This window comes from Vipera ursinii, assembly GCF_947247035.1.
Source record: "Vipera ursinii genome assembly, chromosome: 2".
Classification (NCBI taxonomy): Eukaryota; Metazoa; Chordata; class Lepidosauria; order Squamata; family Viperidae; genus Vipera; species Vipera ursinii.
Window position 1 is genome coordinate 101847042 of NC_139513.1, and position 15204 is coordinate 101862245.

General features: G+C 34.8%; 1 protein-coding gene across 5 annotated transcripts in view; it reads right to left on the bottom strand.

Moving 5' to 3' along the window:
• The window catches only part of TENM2 (teneurin transmembrane protein 2), a gene marked incomplete at its 5' end in the record, with an annotated part of 931826 nt that overhangs the window by 510095 nt on the left and 406527 nt on the right, over positions 1 to 15204 (bottom strand). The gene's annotated exons all lie outside the window — the stretch shown is intronic.

Sequence of the window (15204 nt, forward strand, 5' to 3'; positions counted from 1 at the left end):
TACATCAAAGGTACTCTGATTTCTTCCAGTACAAGCAACAATATATAGTTTGCCTGCTAAGCTTAATTTCCTCATACACAAATGCTTAGTTGGTTACTGTGCACTGTAGCAGGAATATTTGATCCAGTCTCTGCTCACTGCTCTCCAGGGTCATTTTGTGCTGAGAGGTCTGCCCTGTTCTAAAGGTCTTTCACAAGGTAGACTGGTTAAATGCTATCTTTTTTTCTCCTTTTTTAAATAATTCAGTACTGGACTGATGAAAGACTGGATGACTTATTTCAAGTTCATTACTAGACCAGGGAAATAGATCTTTTTTAATACCTTAAAGTGATTAAAATATAGACTTTTTTAAAAAAAATCCATGAATGACAGAGCAGTTCTTTATCAAAAGTTCTTCCAGTTTCATCTTTTGTTCCAAGTGACAGGAAGGAACACAAAATTGTGGTTTCTTTTTTTCCTGCCATTAAGGATGATACTGGGTGGAATGTATCAAATACATGAGAATCAAGGGAGGGTGACTAATGCAAAAGGCCCATCAATGGAAATCATGTCGTCAAAAGGATGCTCATGGAAGGAAAATAAATTCTTCACTTTCTCAGTATAGGTAAGAAAGATAAAGAAGACTGGAAATCCCTAATTAGGGGCCTTGGTAAATACTACCTGAACGTAACACCTGACCAGCATCATTGCTGAAAAGGAAGAATGGACTGAAAGCAGATTATTAAGTTGGCTTAATTTCCAGATGGTTTCAGCACAGGGGAGAAGCAGTTGAAACCTGTGATGTCCTGAATGTGTCAGTTCACTATCTATATCTCGTGGTTCCTATCTCCAATCCCTCTTTTCCCTAGCTCTTATTAATATTGTTGATTTTTTTTCACTCTCCTCCCAAGCATTTTTGTTTCAGTCCATGTGCAAAGAAATACCCCAAACTGGCTGCTCCATGCATAGAAAGATTCATTTGTAGATTAATTTTTCCCCATATCTGTTCTTCCTCACTTATACCTTTGCTAAAGCAGCAATATCTTCCAATAAAGGAGAACATTTGTAGCTCAAGGTTGACATGAGGGTTCCTTACTGCTCTCTGACCTTGCTTGTTTTCTTCCACGTGTTTTATTATCCAGGCTAGACAACATTATCAGTGCTAGTCATCAGAACTAGAACTGATGATATTACCTACTTTGGATAATGAAATATTTTCAAGGAAACAAGCAAGCCCAGAGAGTATGAAGGAACCCAGTGGAACAATGTCTCCTATAGAATGATGAGGTGGAAATTATATTGCATGCATACAATCCTTGACCTACAGATGTAAGATGTAAGGACCTCTTGTTAAATGATTTTTTTCAGTGCAACTATAACTTTGAACAGTCACTAAACGAATGGTAGTATTTGTATAAACAGATATAAAATTAGACAGATCCTATTTCATTGTGTGTGTGTGTTAGTTTTGTTTACTCAGTATTAACAATGCTGTCTAAATTAGGAAAAATGCACTTCTCCATATAATCTGCCCTTTAATCTTAAATTACCTAATTTAGAAGCAATCATCTCAAGACAAAGATTTGCCATTTATTTATTTATAAATACTATTGACAGTCATGCTGCCAGATGAATAATTGATACTCATAGAAAAAAAAAGCAGTAAAACAAGATACAGTTACCAGTGTTGATGGGAGTGTGATGCCCCAACACTTTAGGGAATTTATTCAAAGTTCAAAGCTATTTTGGTCTTGTCACATTTTTTAAAAAAACATCAATTTTAAACATGAACTAATGGGAATTTTGTTCACTGTTTGTTAACTATTCTGCAAGGCTACCTATTGAAGTTCTGTTCTTTTAAAACCATTAATTCAACTTATTTCCTTTATGGAATCACACCCAGCTTTATAAACACAGAATAAACCATCCTTATGTAGCTGAAAAGGAGCAACCTAAATCTGGCAGGCGAAAGAGTAGAGAATTTCTCTTCTATATTGGTTAAAATGAGCTACCACTTGGAATACAACTTTTGTGTTTAATGATTGTCTGGTACCTATTTTATGTAAACTGAGATCAGAATATTTAATTTTCTAACTTTTGAGTATCAAAAATATTTTTATATATCACTTGATGGAAACTTTGCATGTCCAATATTTTATAACTCAGCTCAGAAAGAGTGCAAATGTTTATGATTTGAAGATATTGCTGTAATATAATTGATGAAGTACTGCTATGTATTCTGGATAATAAATAATAATAAACTGGATTGTCAAAGAATAACAGTTGATAGGATGCCTGTTTCACTTATCATTAGCTTCACTAAGACATCCCTATATTTTTAAAGTTAGTTTTATATCATACAAAGATAAAGAGAACATGTTAATATGATCAGCAGCTGCAGCAGGTAAACAGGAAATTAGTGATTATTTCAAAAGCAAAATCAACACAATGAAAGAAAAAAAGTAATTATTCTTATACGATAGCATTCTTTTTACTTTCTAAATAAACTCCAATAAATCAAGAATTTGTTTCCTATCCAAATTTATTCAGTGCTTTTTTCCTTTCTCCTTTTCTTTGAACATGCAACACTGGCAATTTACAACAGAAACACTTCTCAAATCTTTTGCTTGCCAACAGAATACTCCAAGGAGGAGTTCAAAATATGTCATCATTATTTATTGTACATTCTGAACATTTTGGCGAATCTGTTATGCTTACTGAGTCTCGCCCTCTTTTCAGAAACATTTCCAGAAATAATTGTGGACAGACACAGAAATTGGCAGAAAATTCTTATTTGCTTTTAAATGCAACGCCTGTGACATCTTACATTTTCCCTCTGGCTAGATCAATCCACACAATTGTAGTGTATACATTTTAAGCAAATTTTGGGCCAGAAGTAACCTTTTATTAAAAATGAATATTTTGCAAAAAACCTCAAAAATGTCTATTATTACTTTATAACCTCCAATATTTTTTTAAATGATATATCTAATGATTTGAAACACTATTTTATAGTTTGCCCTGTCTACAAACACTGCAGATATAATGTGCTTGATTTATAGAGACATGGAATGACAAAAACAACTAAATCTAGGGTAGAATTTAGAACTTTGCCTACTGTGTGGAATTGGCATGGACTTTCAAAAAGTCAGCTCTACTAAAATGGTATCCAACAGGGAAATAGCAACTTGCAACTAAATGGTATTGCTTGTAAAATGTTTTCAAGGAGCAAAAAATTATTTTGTTGCCCTTTTAATTGAGAGCAGCTTGCCAGGGCTTGAACTATTAGGCAAGGCCCCATCTGCTTTATATCACCAATATCAAGTGTTCTTGTATTACTCCATTGTTGCTATGAAGTAACATCAGTTTGCATCAGTCCACAGAAATGAAAAGATGTTTTAACTCTAACACATCAGGGGCTTCACCTTTTCCCAGGTCAGTTTACTGGTCAACAAGTCAACATTTCTGGTCGCACTGCTCACTGGTCTAGCAAGTTCACAAACTTTAATGGCCCTGAAATGGTTCGTCTCCCATAGGAGAAGCATATAATTACTAATAATGATAATTGTGAAGACACCTATACCCCAGCCCAAGTAACTGTCATGGCATCGGGTCTAAGAAGGCTAGAGGCCACTTTCGGTAAGCTTTGTAACTTTTAACATTTATTTGACTTGTACATTTAACTTTGTAGTAGTATAATCTTGCCCACACTAAACATTACTGTTCCAGTTCACATCAGCTATACAGAGATTGTTCCAGGTGATGAGTTCTTAAACTTTTAGACATTTCTTTTCATGATGACTTGTATATAAAAAAAGTAGGTGTGTGTTTGATAAAGTGATGATTTCAACCCTTTATAAACTTGGTCCTCTGTAATATATATTAATTATAGTATGTTCTGTCCTTTAGCTAAAGTTATCGAAATACTGTATATGACATTTCAGTCATATAAGTTCTCCTCTCAACAAGTCTGTAAAACAAGTTAGACTGAAAATCTATTATTATACAGGTGTTTTGGGGGAAGTAGGTAACAAAAAAAGTCAACATGGTAGGCATAACCACACAATCCAGTCCCTAACTCTTTTTAATATATTTGTAACATGCATAAAAGGCGAGTGAAGCTCCAATGGTATAATTGTGCTCATATCTCAACTCCTGCAATAAAGAGTATCTTTTTGAGTAATTAAAACATTATATTTTACAAAAGTTCCATATCTGCTACAGGAACTATTCCAGAACTGCCTTACACTTACAGGTACATGCAAAGCCACTTAGAGATTTCAGTGAAGTTTCCCAAAAATTATGTGACCATTGAAGATGAGGAATTTGCTGTAATTATTCAAAGAAAAGTGTCATATAATATGTTAAGTATTCGGTTCTTGAAGGCATTATGTTGTGTATTCACACGTTATATGTTATGTTACCATGTTCCTAGTTATGAGGTAAAACCTTCAGCAGCTTTTGACAGCTGTCAAAAGCTGCCAGAAGCTACTGCGCAAGAGTAACCGCTTGACAGCTCTCGGCTCTCAAGAACCGCCGGGTACTGCGCAGGCGCGAGTAGCTTGACAGCTCCGGGCTGTCAAAACTCTCCTTCTCCGATTGGCCCGCTTGGACAAGCGGGAAACCGGCACAGCCCTGATTGGTCACCGACCGGCCAGCTGGAGTATAAATAGAAGGCATTGTAAGTCTGTTCCTTGCCCGGTTCTGACAATAAAAGGTTTTCATTAGCCAGCTGTCTCGTGTGCTTCTTCAGCTGACAGAGCACATTAAGTGAGTTGAGGTGTTCAACAGCAACAGGTTTATTCAGTCAGAACATAACAGAAGCAAGCTAATATCTGCTGCACAGCTATTTATATGGTTGGCCTCTAGGCAGTGACCAATACATTTGAAGTAGCAGTTTTCCACCCCAAACCTACTTAACAGACTGGAGACAGCAAGTCTAGCTCAGCCCAGCAACCGTTACATAACATACAAAAGTAGGTCAGCCATTAAGCAAACAGTTTAGCCATAAAGCAAGTGATTTAAACAGATAAGGCCAATACATTACATAATATATTATGTATGTATTACATACTTGTTGTGTAGCCATGCTAAGTGGAATCCAGAAGTTAAAATCTATGTATTTGAAGGGATGAGTTTTCTGACTGTTAAAATTGCTGTAATAAAAATTTGGGATTTTTCTGGAGAGCCGTGCAGCTGATTGGAACAACTACAATGCTTTTTAATCTCAGTCTCTATCTCTCTCTCAAGCAGGACATGAATAGAAAAAAACATGTTTCTAGTCACTTCCCATTAACCAGTATTTAAAGTTAACATTCGGAAAGCAGCAGGCCCAGATAACATCCCTGGATGTGTCCTTAGAGATTGTGCAGATGAGCTGGCTTGTGTTCTCACAGATATTTTCAATCTCTCATTGCAGCAGGCAGTGGTCCCATCATGTTTTAATATGGCCATCATCTTGCCAGTTCCAAAAAAGTCCACAACGACAGGCCACAATGATTACCATCCAGTTGCACTGACATCCACCATTATGAAATGCTTTGAGAAGCTGATAAAGGACTTTATTGTATCTAGCCTTCCACCAGCATTTGACCCACTTGAGTTTGCCTACCAACCAAATCGCTCTAAGGAGGATGCTATCTCTTTTGTTCTCCATCTGAGCTTGAAACACTTAGAGGAAAGAAATACTCATGTGCGTTTGTTGTTTGTTGACTTCAGTTCGGCATTTAACACAATCATTCCCCAGCATCTAGTAGACAAACTGGGCCTTTTAGGCTTAAACATCCCTTTGTGCAACTGGATTCTGGATTTTCATACCAAGAGGCCTCAATATGTGTGAGCTGGAACAAATACCTCTAATACCATTTCCTTGAGCACAGGTTCTCCTCAGGGCTGCATCCTAAGTCTGCTGCTGTTCACCCTGTTGACCCATGACTGTTGTGCTAGGTTTGCCACCAACAATATTGTGAAGTTTGCAAATGATACAACAGTAGTGGGCCTTATTCATGACGACAATGTGGTAGCTTACTGCAAGGAGGTTGATGGGTTGGTGAACTGGTGTAAAGAAAACAGCCTAGTTTTAAATACCAGTAAAACCAAAGAAATCATTGTTGATTTCAGAAAAGGCAGGCATAGCCACACTTCTCTGTGCATTAATGATTCATCTGTGGAGATGGTTACCAGCATCAAATTCCTAGGTGTGCAGCTAACAAGTAGGCTGTCTTGGTCACTCAACAGTGAGAAACTGGTGAAGCGGGCACAGCAGCGCTTGCACTTTCTGCATCACATGAGAAAAGCTCGTCTTCCTTCTCCTATCCTTACCACTTTCTACACGGGGACGATTGAGAGCATCCTGTCACACAGCATCACAGTCTGGTTTGGAAGCATCACTGCTTCAGACAGGAAGGTGGTACAGAGAGTGGTGAGGATGGCCGAAAAGATCATTGGCAGTTCCATCCCTCCCATCCAGGACATAGCACAGACACATTGTTTGAACAGGGTCTGTAAGATTATCTGGGACACTACACATCCTCTTCACAACCTGTTTTCTTTGATACCTTCTGGGAGGAGGCTTCATGGTATCCGTAGCAGAACATCCAGATTCAACCGTAGTTTCATTCCATACAGCACTAACCTTGTGAACTCTCAGGCTTCCTCCTTCCGTTATGTATTCAAGTTGGACAGTATTTAATATTTTATTGTTATGTATATGTAGGGGTGTGGGTCTATACATATGTTGTATGTGGTATGTTTTAGGTGTGTGTCATGTATATGTCTCACTTTGAGAGCGGGCAACTAAATTTCATTTTTGATGTGCGCCATTGTGCCCACAGTAAAAAAAACCTGGCAATAAAGATTATCTTATCTTATCTTATCTTATCTTATCTTATCTTATCTTAAACATATTGTTCAAAATACATGGTTCACATCCTTGTCCATGATAAATAATATTTTTCTAACATTATTGCCGGCGTATGTAAGATTATTACCAGATGTACTCTTGAAACAGCAAGTTACATAAAGAAAAACAAGATTCTTAACTTTAATAAATCAATACCAGAACTTAGGGTGAGCTGACTTGTTACAATTTCTGCAAATATAAACATTTCAGGTATTTAAACAAAGCTTATATTGGAGAATGAAATATAATCAGGACAAGTATTCATTTGTTGCTAACCTACACTTATTTGATAATCTTGACTAGTCATGCATAGGATTATAGCTCTGATTCAAAGAAAAATAAGAGAGATTTATAAATTGACTTAGTGTAATGCTCCTTTACAAGTTATTTAACTACAGAGTTCTCTCCCTCCCTCCCTCCCTCCGTCTCCATTTCATTCTTCTCATCCCAGTTTCTCTTTGCATTATGGTCTATTTTTATTTTCTTAGGATGTCTATAGATTCTATGTGAGGTCCAAAGTTATTTAAAAATGCTTCTACAAGTTGAAGCTTTGCTCTGCTATTCAGTAACTTCCAATTTTCTTTTTTTCTTTTTTAATCAGGTGGAAACTTTATGGATCTTAAGACAAATGTACAGGACTACTTTGATACTTATAGGTATGATGTTGCTTATTTTTGATACAGATATTAAATATTTATCATCATGTACAGTGGAGCTGGCTATCACCAGGATCTTTCCAAAAGCGAAGAAGAGACCTCTGCCCTGATTGCTGTTGTTAAGGATAATTTGTGGCTTGAAAGAAGCAAAAGGGCAGTATTTGTTGACTTTTCAGTCTATAATGCAAATATCAATCTGTTCTGCATTGTCAAGGTGGGTGTAGAATGTCTGAATATCAACACAGCATTAACTCTAGATCTGTGAAGCCTACACCTCATCTGATGCATGTGGGTGTCATCTCCACTTATTCAAAATAAGACCCCATACAAAGATAAATAATCAGATGCTGATCAGCTAAATTCACCCATGGCAAGATACCACTGCAAGCAACGAGATATAAACTACTCAAAATTATATTGCACCATTATTTCTTGGGGACTTGTTAAATATCTAGTTCAAGGTCTATTTTTTTAAAAAGTGTGATTTTTGACAGGGTTGTATTCAGATTCCATTTTAATTATTAAATCATTAATTAACATTAACACAAAACTGATGTCAAAAAAATTTGGCTCCTTTTTTTGTTCTTTTTCCATTGTAGAAGCTCCAACCTTTTGCTCTGCTTTGAACTATTTCCTTATTCTGCCAAACAATCCAGCTTGAAAGCATCAGCCACCTACTCCAGTCCTCTGACCTTTAAATATGGACACTGGAGTCTGGAGTTTTTCTACAGTAGATATAACAATGGGAACAAGTCTAGTTTTGCCTTCAGTGAGAAATGTCTGGAGAAGTTTTCAAATCAGGGCAGAGGAGCAGTTAGTAAATTTGACCTGAACTTAGCAAAGCTGGGACTAAAATATTGTAAACAAGCATGTTGTTGTTGAGGCAAGTGAGAGATGAATTGCAGGAAATGTACTCCAGCAATGTTTATGCAAACTCATTTCCAACTATGTATTTATTCATATTTATGGGATGTCAAATCTTGAAAAAGTTATTCAACATCAGCATAATCAGAACGGAATAAATATTCATACCAGCAGTAAATTGAAGTCACTGAAAATGACAGAGAATTGAGAATTGATGTCTAGAGCCTCCTATTGCTCCATCATTAGAAACAATTTCAGAGGTCTCTAAAGGCCTCCTGGGATATTTTTACATATATTTAACATTAGATAATTTTAGAGTTTAAGACTTACCAGATACCAAACCAAATCCATGGCTACCCAAGACAGAAACTTGTATTTTCCCTAGCTAGAAGTAACAAATGAATGGCTTTTGACAAAATATGCATAGAATACATAATTTTCAATCATTTCTTTTTCCCTATTTTCAGGAATAGAGTTCTTCAGACCAAGTTTCCTTTAATCTCTTTTATATTCTATCAGCAGCTATTCAATAAACACATTAGTGGACCTTAAGGGATTAATACAAATGCAATAATAACAAAAAGTTGTCTTTATCTTGCAGTCATCTCAACATTCGATTCCCAGGTTAGCATGTTAAGCAGGAAACCAATGATATCATCATAATCATCCTTTCTCCAGGCAAATCCATGGATCAGTCATAATAATATTAAAAGGCTACATTATATTAAAATCTATTTTATTATTTCAAGAAACAAAATAAATATATCTAAGATGGATTTTACTACTGAAGCACTTGGTCTCTTTAGGAAACCTTATAATATCCAAGCAAACAAGGGTCTGCTTTATTTGCAAGCCAAATGAGGGGAAAAAAAATCTATATAGCAGTAACCCTGAAACACAAATTAAAGCTTTTAGGAGAGGCTTATTTATTACCAATGCTACTATGCAAAGCCAGATCTTGCCTTTCAGATATAGCATTTTATAGAAGAACTTAGTGCAGGTTTTCTACAAAGTTAGTCCTTCAGAAGTCATTAAAAATTATTCATGAATAAATCTCTTTGGCATTGCAGCTCTGTACAATCCCATAGACATTTTACAATAAGACTACTGATGAATAAATGTACATAGTGGTAGGCAATGAGGACTTTGATTTATTTGTATTATAGTTGGCATACACAAAGTTTTGAAAAATACAATCAAGCTATGAATTATTTGATCAATAATGGAAGGTGAATTAAAAGTACTCTACTCACAGTATTACATGAAGATGAAAATAAGAAACAGTCTTTGAAAACCAGATTCTTTTGATGGAGTAACCTAGAGCAGGGGTCTTCAAACTCAGCCCTTTTATGACTGATGAACGTCAGCTCCCAGAATTCCTCAGCCAGGTATGCTGGCTGAGGAATTCTGGGGTTTGAAGTCCATGAGTCATAAAGGGCCAAGTTTGAAGGCCCCAGATAGAGTAACCATTTCATGCCACAAGTACTAGTTAGCACTAACCACAGTATGTCATGAGAACTGAATAACAACATTTATAAGGAGTTTTGTTCTATTTCAAATCAGAAAGGATACCATATATCATCAGGGAATTATGTGAATGCAGCATTGTTTCTCAAAATATTTTACATCCCAAATTTTTCTATTTTTAATGACTGCTGAGAATTCTGGTATATATACTGAAGAAAAAAACATAAGCAAAATAAAAATGAAATCATCAACACTTCAGTAAAAATAAAAAGAGACTGTATAACAGAGATCGTCTTCCAGTGTATCAAACATTAAAAGAAAATGGTTTCAAAGATAAGATAAGCCTGAAAACGCATAGAAATAAGGCTCATTATACATTACTAAAACACAATCTCATTTCCTGAATCTGAAATACTATCTGCACCTTCTTTTTATAATTTTAATGGATTTCTGAAATCTCAAATAGTTTTTGAGGTTTAGTGTGACTATTTAGAATCATAAACTATTTTCTCTGGATCGTAATCATTTTATCTACCATTTGAAATAAAAATATTAGGAACCATTTCATAATAGTTTTCTTTTTTTCCTGAAAAATAAAAATCTAGAACATCTAGTACAGAAGTGGAAAACAATTATTTCTGAAGTCCCTCATGGACCCTTTCATATCTCAAATAGTGTACATTTTTACAATATAAGGAAAGGTTTGACCACTAAACAGGCAATTCATTACACACAATATCAGCCACTGACTTCTAAGAAACAAATGCCATTTAGATAATAAAATCAATCTACACTTACAGAAATGAAGTAGGAACTCCTTTGAATGGTAAGATTCATGCCTCTTTAATAAGGGACTGAAGCAGGCATGAGGAGATTTTCTACCTAATTGTGAGCTCATCGGAAACAATGTAGTGATTGTTAGCTGGATTTAGCAGGTGTTTCTGCTTCTCTTGTTTCATTCATTTCAGCACCTGCTATAGCAATACTGAGTTTTCAGTTTAAAACATCTTTATTGTTTGAAAGCAGGTTGGCGCAAGTTGTTAGCTGAAGGTTTCACTTAGTCTTTGAGTAAAATGATGTTGGGCTCATTCTGAAAACTACAGAGGAACCTCATTTTGCATGGTCTATTTCCCATGGTGTCACATAAGCAATTGATACAGATCAGAACTTCTTATCTGTGGAAAATATATCACTTTTGGTATCACGTTTGATTTATCCATCATTGCACTGGCAAACATATTGCAAAGAATCACATTCTAAGGTTATTGTCTTCTTTTTCCAATTTAACTGAAATATAGTTTATTTTAATGAGCTTACTCTTTTCAGAAAAGCCAGTACACCAAGTGTATCTTCTAGTTGGTGGAATGCGGGTAAGAGTATGTTGACTTGCAAGGCATTTTCTAGATTATTAATTCTGTTTTACATAGACTAGCATGAGTATGTTAGGTATAGACTTAAATGGTACTTGTGGCATACAGCCTAAAATGTAACAAGTAATGCCTTTCCCATTAGCAAGGAATGCTGCATCTGGCATGGAAACAACTAAGACTTACTCTATTGTCCCTATGTTTTAATAAAAAGCATTATGTGAAATTCTAAATTGTCCAGAGCCATAATGGCTAACATCTATGGGCCAATCTGGTGACGGCCCATAGATATTAAAGAAGGCATAGGAAAGATTGTGACTTGAAATATAAGAAGATTCAAAGAAAAAGAATAAAACTATAAAACAAAAAAAGTGATGGCTAGAAACACAGTTTGAAACTAAGAAAAAAGAGGAAGATTACAATAAGGCTAATTGAAGGTGTTATTGATCTTAAGGAATGGAACTGATGAACATACCCAGATAAGAGAAGATGTATGAATTGGTGTCGCCTACGTAGAATATTGAAAGTAAGAATTCTTAGGTTAGTTGGAGCTTCATGTTATCTAATCAATTAATATAATAGTAACAAGAATGAGTTTGCAGGAAATTGGCAACACTCATAATTAATATGATTTGGGTGAAAAATCACTTGTGACTTTAATAGATAATTTAGAACTAGACGAGAGATTATGATGCATACAAATGAATGCAACATTTTTTTGAAGCTTTCTGTATTTTTCCTCTGATAGCTTTATTTTTAAAAATCATAACTTGCATCCCTTGGCACATTTTCATGCCATCCTAAGCCTCAAGAAAGACAGAATATGAATGTTGAAGGCTATGAAGTTGCTGTATAATATGACATGCCTATGAAGATTGCAACTATGCCTGGCCATTGGAAGAATACTATTCTTTTTCTGTTACTCAAAATATAAATAAGCATAAATACAAAAAAATGGAAAAAAAATATTAATGTTATTGGTAAGGTGCTGGACAGAATTCTGATTGAAAGAATATGAGAATTGACAGCAATATAAATTAAACAGAGCAGATTATTGCTTTTCTGCAAATAAGAGCATGGCATCATAGAAGTAGAACACATGTGATATATGCTAAAAATTTGTAAAATATTACGTGTGAATAGCCAAAAATTCTCACAACTAAACTAGGTGTACCTTTGAAGAACGTTTACTGAAACTGGAAAAGTTAAGGTGAAAGTTAGTATTAATCTGTGATGAGAAATAAATGCTTGCTGAAAGTGAAAATGAGTAAAAGGTATGAAAATGTAAAAGAGTTTATTGAAATGAGCTTATACAAGCAAGGATCTGCCCATTTTATAATATGAAAGTAAGAACTGAGTACAGATAGTCCTCGGCTTAATGACCATTTGAGGTTACAACAGACCTTCCCAGAGCTATTTATAAACCATTTCAAAGTTACACTGACTACACCCCCTTCCCCCAAAATCACATAATTGCATTTTGAGTAATTGGCATCTGGCTAACCTTTATGGTCATTTGCAGCATCCTACGGCCACATGACTATAATTTATGTGTTTTGCTGGTTTTCAGCATTTATTTCCAGTTTCTGGCAAAAAAAATTGGGGAAAATGAATTCACTTAATGACCACTGCATTCTTTTAACAACTGCAGCATTCATTTGACAACCACTGCAAAAAAAGGAAAAAAAGGAAAAAAAATTGGGTCAAGTCATGTGATGCAATGCAATAAAATTATTGAATGCAATAAAAATTGCTGCATGGACCAAATGCATGTATTATAAATCAAGAAATCAGAATCTATGATGAATTTATGCTTTCTAGCGCTCCTTTTTCCTAAATTTAACTTTGAATAACTTCAGTTAAGATGATCCTCCCTATGCAAGTGTCTAGAATAGGTAATTTTTGTGACGAGATTGTAGAATTTGCTATTCTATGGCTAGTCCTGTTATGGGAATATATGGGATTAAACTCTTCTTTGTTTAACCTTTTATCTCCACAGTTCATTAGCTTTTTGCCTCTTAGACATCTTTTTATGTGTTATAATTTATTATAAAATCACATGATTATGGTATCATGGAATAACTGTAATTATTATGTGATATCATTTTCATCATTTTAAACAGATGAAATGAAACAGGATTATAAGAGAAAATGCCTTTGCAAACTCCAGAGCTAGCTGGATTACTAATTTGTAAAGCAGTTAATCAGCATTTGGAGGAAATTAAAACCCAATTTAGTAAAACGAACATGAGCTACATATAAAAAGGCAAATAAAAAAGGAACAATTTAACAATAATGGTTTTTTTTTTGAATATTCATCTTTCCTCAGCAGTGTAAACAGGTGAACAAGAATAACCATTCTGGCCAATGAAGGGAGAAAGTAATAAATTCTCTTGTCATCAAGAACTATTTTATGATTCCTGCTTATGGTCCAAAAAATCTGGCTAACAGATTTCATATATACATTAAATGCTTGTTAACTATTTAGATTACCTTGCTAGGCCCCAAACATGGGACAAATCTTTATTTCCTGTTTCGGCCTAACCGAAGGCCATCAACAGGCAGTAGTCACAACAGTGACAGCTCATATTTGTGTAAATTTTAGATTGCTAACAAAGAATTAAAGGGAGACTAATATGCATTTCAAACTTATTTGTTTTCAAACTTATTTGTATATATACTTTTTTATACTTACAAATCTTTGGTGCTTGGTAAACAACGTGTTGTCTGGGTCCACATTTTTACCTTAATGATACACCTTAAATTCCTACTCTCTACTCCGTTTTCTAGCCATTGGTAAAATGTATCCCATGTTTGAAAGTATTCTGTATCTTCTTTCCCTTTCATTTTTAATGTAAGCCTCTTCATTTCTACACAGTCCAAAATTTTCTTAACGATCTCTTCTTCACCTGGTATTTCTTCATTTTTCCAATGCTGTGCAAATGTAATTCTCATTGCTCTTAGTACGTGTAATATTAGATATACACATTCTTTATCATAGTTTTCTGAGGTTACACCTAAAAGAAATAGTTTCGGCTTAAAATCTACATGTTTTCTCTAACCACATATGTATTTTTGACCAGAATTTTTTTTGCTTTGGGGCATGTCCACCAAAGGTGGTAGAACATGCCTGGGTTTTGCTTACCTTTCCAACAATTGCTAGACATGTTTTTAAACATTTTTGCTAACCTTGCAGGTGGTAAGTGCCATCTATAAAACTTTTTATACAGAATTTCTTTATAAGTAGCTGCCCTTGTTATTTTATAGTTTCTTTCCCAGACATTTTGCCATTTTTCTAACTCTACATTGTGCCCAAAGTTTTTTTGCCCATATTATCATTGTTTGTTTAACTTTTCATCTTCCATCTTTAAATTTAACAAAAAGCTATACAGTTTTTTAATCAATTTTTCATCTGAAGACAATAGTATCTGGTCAAATACTGTCTGGTCTTTATTAAAACCATGTTTTAGCATCTTTCTCATATCTCATTTGTGTTTGCAGGTGCGGCCACCATTATAGCTCAATACCCTGTTCTTCTAGCTCTTGTTTAGTTTGTATTTTCTCTTCAGTATTCAGAATATCTCTATAAGTCACAACTTTCTCATAATTAATTAGATTTGGGTGAACAAGCACTTCCATTGTTGAGATTCATCCTGATATTGTCATATAAATTTTTACTTTTACAAGCATTTGATTTGGTATTTATACTAGAAAACCCATTGGAGACAAGCTCTAAACTATTGACAAAGATAGAAGAATTTGGAGAAGTAGCAGGATTGAAAATAAACAGAGAAAAGACTAAAGTGATAGTCAAAAACCTTACAGGAAAAAAAAAACAACTGTCAGAAAAAAAACCAGACCTCCAGGTAATTAAGAAAGTTAAATACCTGGGGATGTATTTAACAGCAAGGTATGCAACAATAAAAGAAGACAGCTATGTAAAACTACTAAAACAATTAACACTAGACTT